The sequence below is a fragment of the Phlebotomus papatasi genome, chromosome 2 (assembly GCF_024763615.1).
Source record: "Phlebotomus papatasi isolate M1 chromosome 2, Ppap_2.1, whole genome shotgun sequence".
In the NCBI taxonomy this organism is placed as follows: Eukaryota; Metazoa; Arthropoda; class Insecta; order Diptera; family Psychodidae; genus Phlebotomus; species Phlebotomus papatasi.
Window position 1 is genome coordinate 24,334,003 of NC_077223.1, and position 6,105 is coordinate 24,340,107.

The following is a 6,105-nucleotide window of genomic DNA, read 5'->3' on the forward strand; positions in this document are numbered from 1 at the left end:
ACTGGGATTTCTTTTGATGTTCCAGACTAACAGTGAGATTTCTATCCTCATTTCATGACGATCCATGGCGAAACGGCGAATTTATTTTTTATTCACATCACAATTAAAATTTATCATAAAAATATAAATAGTTGAAAAAAATAAAAATAAAAGAAAACGGAAACTGTTCGACTTAAAGCAAATTCGAGGTTATGCCTCTGTTGGATAAGCGATTCAACGTTTTTTTTTTTAATCCAAAAGAAATTTAAGAAATATTTGAAAAATATGAAGTGTTCGAAATCAGAGTGTGTGAAGTCTGAAAGCCTTCCCCTAGTTCGACTTTAAATTGAAGTAAAGCAATTAAACGGAGAATCGTGCAATTGGTCGTGAACAAGAGATATATAAAATCGATAAAAATAGAGACATTCCTTTGTGTGCAATATCGGACACGGATTTTCTAAGTTTTTTTTTTAATCTTTCTCTATATCTATTAGGTGAGATTCTTAACAATCTCACCTACTATAATCCTAACAAAATTTCATGTCCTCCGATCGCGCTCAAACTTGGCCAAAATGTGTTTCGCCACTTCCTGATCACGAATATATGGGGGGCTAAGTTACGTTCCCGGCCGGCCGGACGGCCGTCCGGCCGCTCTTTGGAGCTTAATAGCTCCTAAACTAAAAAAGATATCGACTTGCGGTTTTCGGCAAAGGTTAAATATCGGGTGAAAATTGCAACTTGGTGCATTGACCCCCCACCCCCCACCCCTCCCTCCGACATTTTGAAGACCCCCTTTTTTTGTTTTCTCAATAGCTCAGCCCCTATGGCATCGAGCGGGCTCAAATTTTAGTATGTTATAGCTGGGCCTTAGAGCTTTCCATCGATACCAAACTTAAGGTCCCCCGACCCCCCTGACCCGAGCTACAAGGGTCCAAAAAAAATTTCTTAAAATGGCCATAACTCCGGTTCTAATTATCAGAATTTAAAAAGTGAGGGCTTTTTGGAAAGCTCTCGTGAAATGCCACTTCCCCTTCTAACATCGCAAGTTCATAAAACCACCGATAGGGGCGCTATTATTAAAAAGAAAATTTTTAAATCTTATAAGTTAAATAACTCAAAAATTCCTTATGCAATCGGGCTGAAATTTTAGTATGTTGTAGCCGTTGATTATACTTATCAAACAAAAAAAACCTTAAGTCGATCCATAACCCCTGACCCGAGCTATAAGGGGTCAAAGTTCGAACATTGACCGGCCTCTATCTCCGGTTCTAATTAACATAGCGGCCTAAATTTTACCTTTTTGGTTTCGTCTCGATGAGCAATTTCAGATGGAAGTTCAAAAAGTCACCACGGGTGGCGCTGTGATAGCGTCAAAATTCATCGAAATTCAAAGTCACTTTTCTCAAAAACGGCATTGTGCAAGTTAATGAAATTTTAGTATGTTGTAGTCCAGTCTAGGACGTTTCCAAAATGGTGCGTATGTGCGCTGTGGTTTCAATAGAACCGGAGATATGAGGGGTCAAAGTTCACGAAATTCAAAAAATCATATCTCCGGTTCTATGTGACCGATTTTGATGAATGAGGGCTTAAACGAAAGATCTCACCAAATGCTACAGCTTTCTAGAATATTTGAACTTCGTGGGACCAACACCAGGGGCGCCACAGTCGAAAAACCAATTTCAATATCACATAACCTCAATTATCTCGACTGTCGCTGAACCGATTTTGATGATTACTTCGACATAATTGTAGAGGACATTTGTCTCTACATTTCATCCATACATCATTTTCCACTAAGACTACGCTATCACTCCGATTTTGCCGTTTAAGTGTGAAAAAATTGATTTTTCCCATAATAACGCTTTGAAATCACTCAGATGCCAATTTGACTGCCTCTACTCCACCAAGACACTTAAAATAGGGTTTTAAATGGAAAGTCCCACAAAATGCAACAATTCTTTGAAATAGTTGAAGCTCAACAAATGACTACTTGGGGCACTCTGGATGAAAAAACGAGTTAAGAAACAAAAAACCTCGCTTATCTTGGCTTCTGAGTAATCGATGAGATCAAGTTCTACGGCAAAATTATAAAGTACATTCTGGTCTACATTTCACCCATATATCACTTTTCTGTCAGTTCATCCAAATTCTTGATATTTTGGTTTAAATACAAAATTTGTATAATTTCACGAAATTTATTCAAGATAACTGAATGGCGTCTCCCAACTTCAGCTCCAAATCGAATTTGCATGCACTCCGAGTTAGTTCACGTTAAGAATCTCACCTACATAAGCCGGTTAGGATTATCTGTCCCTTTTATATTAACACTATTTGTATTTCTATATACTACGTTTTTGTTGCTTCTTTGGCATTCTGTGACCTCTACAAAATATAAAAAAAACTAAAAAATATGGAAGTGTCCAGAATTGCAAGCTGTCCGAAATTTGTCACAGTTCTACTATGCTCGAGCTCGCGAGTATGACACCTTTTCCATGTTTTAAACCACAGAAAAACCTTGTTAAATGAATTTAATCAAGTAATACAACACTATTTTTAGGGTCACGAGTTTAAGTCCTTAGCTTAGTGTTAAGAACCCTTCTCCAGTTTTGATATTTTATAGGTAGTTTTATCAAAAACAAAATTATTTTAGGAAGAAAGGCATCTTTTCTATGCTTTTTCAAAATATATCATAATGATATAAGGTAAAGTGCGCTCGAGTCGACCGGTTCCTCTGCTCGACCGGGTGATCAATATTTGAATGTTTGATGGTGAATTTCTATAAAATTGTCACTGATTCGTATTTATTAATGGAATAATTGACCTATTAATATTAGATCATACGATCGATATTAGGTCGAATTGAGGAACCGGTCGACTTGAGGGCACTTTACCTTAATATCATAATTTAATTAAAATTTGCATTCATTTAACAATTTGACGTTTTTTTTTATTTGTCTAAGCGACCTTCATTAAATTAATATATTCCAAAATCCTTCTATAAAGTTGGGTTTGAAAATTCTATATACCGTATTCAGGTAAATTTGCCCTCTGGGAGTGACTTTGTTACCTTGCTGTTCCTAAGCTTTTCTTTATTTCTAGCACTTAAGGATGGTGTTTGTCGATTTGGACTTGGTAGATAGGATTGATGAAGATCACCCTTAAGCGCTAGAATTAAAGAAAAGCTTACGAATAGCAGGGTGATAAAGTTATCTCCTGTTCCGGAGGGTAAAGTCACCCCATCTACGGTAAACATAAAAAAATCAATAAATTCCTATCATCTGCAAATCAAATGTGGCACCATAAGTTGCAACTTAGGGAAATAATTTCGTGGAATTTTCCTTATTTTCCGTGCTGAAAATTGACGAAGAAATTGAATAAATGGGAGTGTGCAGTTGAATTTACTTATTTATGGAATTTATGAAAAATAATGGTGAGAGAATTCAAAGCAGAAACTTTCTTAAGGTTTGATTGACTTCCAACAAAAGTTTTGGATTAAATTTTGATATGTCACATTTAATATAATTTGCAATTTCCATATGTGCAACTGTTAGGTGATAATTGACTAAAGAATTGACAAGTAAATCCGTAGGGATTTAAAAGTGTTATCTCGTCAATTTAGGTACTAATTTGGACTTTGAGGATTCATCCGGAATATTTTCCAAAAATACATCTCTGGCTATTTCGGTCGATGTTCCCGAAGACCACAGGAAAAAATGTTCCATCGAATTATTCCGTGTGACAAAATTCTGCAATGTTGGGATTTTTTGTTCCATTATACCAATAAATCACCTCCCAGCGAATTGTTTCATACAGCCACGGTGAGAAAAAAAATCTCCACATACAAGAAATTTCAAATACGCACTGCAAAATCGCACAATTTATCGCTTTTGTAATTTCCAATGATTCTCAAATGAAAATTGACGAAGCTTTTTCACTTGGCTGTACGAATTGATGGTGTCGTAAAAAGTTCCAGGGGTTGAATCATTGGAAGCATCCCCCAGTGACAAATTCTATACCTTAAAAAAATATTTATTCAATATCGCGCGGTGGAATCTCTTCGAATGGAATTTATGCCATTTTATGGGTGACTCCTAACACAATCAGTTGTCGCACAGCCGGGAAATTTGCAATTTTATGTGGAAATTTTCATCATGAAATCATATCATTAGACGAAGAAATATCAATAAGCACACAAAGTGCAAAAATCCTGGAAGAATTTATGGCTAAAAGGAGCACTGAAATTTTTGACCAATTCTTAAACTCGTGAGAAGTAACGTTTCCAAAAGTTGCCTAAAGTATGATTTTGAGCATTTTGCAAAGTCTTTCCATTCACAAATTTTTTACGGTATTTATCTGTTCAGAACCGTTTTGATGAATTCCATAACACAATGCAACAGTGAGGTTTTTCACTACACTGAGAAAAAAACGGAGGGACTTTTTGCTCATAACTAACACTTTTCGGGTGTAAAAATATATCAACATTTTTTAATGTTTTTTTTTACACCTTTTTAAGGGTAAAATTAACATGAAAAAGTGTAACTTTAACCCCCAATAACCTAAAAAGGGTAGTATTTATACCGATTTTGGATCAATTAAAGGTAAAATTAACATTTCCGTAATGTTATTTTAACTTTTTCGGATTTCTCTCAGTGTAGGTTCTCATGCTATTTTTTAATTGCCAATGTGAGGAATTTAAGCAGGTTTTCCTAGATATGTAAATTTACAACATCCCCATTAAGAGCAAGAAGATCGATAGGCGTAGGCTGCTAACCTGGGTAACTAATCCTGCCACCCCGATAGGGAAAATTATGAATAAAAATTCTTATACTCTCCTTCGAAAATGTAGAAATTGTAACCAATATGATTTTATGGTCTTGGTAGGATTTTAAGTTCGTTTATCGTTAGCGTTTGATGAAAGATCTCCTTTTAATGAAGAAGGGTCATTTAACTAATAAATTTCAAAATCTTATGTTGTTTCCGGCAACCCAATAGGTTACGTAGTAAAGTGCTCGCTCTGTCGTGAAAATATTTCGGGTTTGAATCCCCGTTAATTTAAGATATATTTTTTTGGTATCAAATCTATATCCTTATATGGTGTAATATAATAAGATAAAATTATGAAGCACGAATGAGAATCTAAACAATCTGGAATTAGGGTCGATTATGCAGTACCATTCTTAGTATAAATCTATGCAAAGTTTCATTTCGATTTGATAATTTTTTCTTGTATTGCAAGTCAATTGAAGTTGACGTGTGAGGGTATTTTTCAAAATGAAATAAGTAGAACTTCGCGCAGTGACTAAGTTCTTTGATAAATTAGGTTTAAAAAGGCAAATGGAAATTCATCTCAAATTGATAAATGAACTAGGGGCCTTTCCTCCTTCAAAATCAATTGTTTGCAATTGGTCATTTGAGTTTCAAGGTGGTTTGCGAGCCTCGAAGGTGAATCATGCAGAGGAAGTTCAAATTGTGGACCGACCCTTAAATCGTGAAAATAAATCATATATGCAGATCCTGCTGATACAAATGTTTTTATTAGGCATAAAATTGCTCGTATCATAAGCATCTGAAACCAATAGATTTCACATACTTTGCAAAAAATATTATTAATGAAAAAAACTATTGAAGAACTATTTGAACCATTTTAAGTAATATTAAAACCGATTTACGTGTGTGTATCGTGTTATAAATTTAGATAAATTCGACCTATTATCATGGTCTTAAATTGATAAAATAATTATTTCAATGGTCTGAAGCTGGATATTCGTTTATATTAAAAGGATATTAAAAGGTACATAAATATCCTGAACAAAGGAAAACAATTATAATTTTGAATATTATTGTGAACTGAATCAATTGAACCCAAAAATTCATGAGTAAAAACCTGAGAGATCATTTTCATCAAGCCGAATGCGCACAAAGGCTTTTCGACAATATCGAATTTTAAAGACTCGAATTACGAAGTCCTTGGTGATCCGCCGTATTTGCTAGATTTGACTACCAAAGACGTCTATTTGTCCAGAAAGGTAAAGAAATTCTTCTGTGATAATTAGTTTCAATCGAATGAAGAAGCTATAGTAGCTTTAGAGAAGTATATTCTATAGAACTTCCTGAAACACCCTTGCG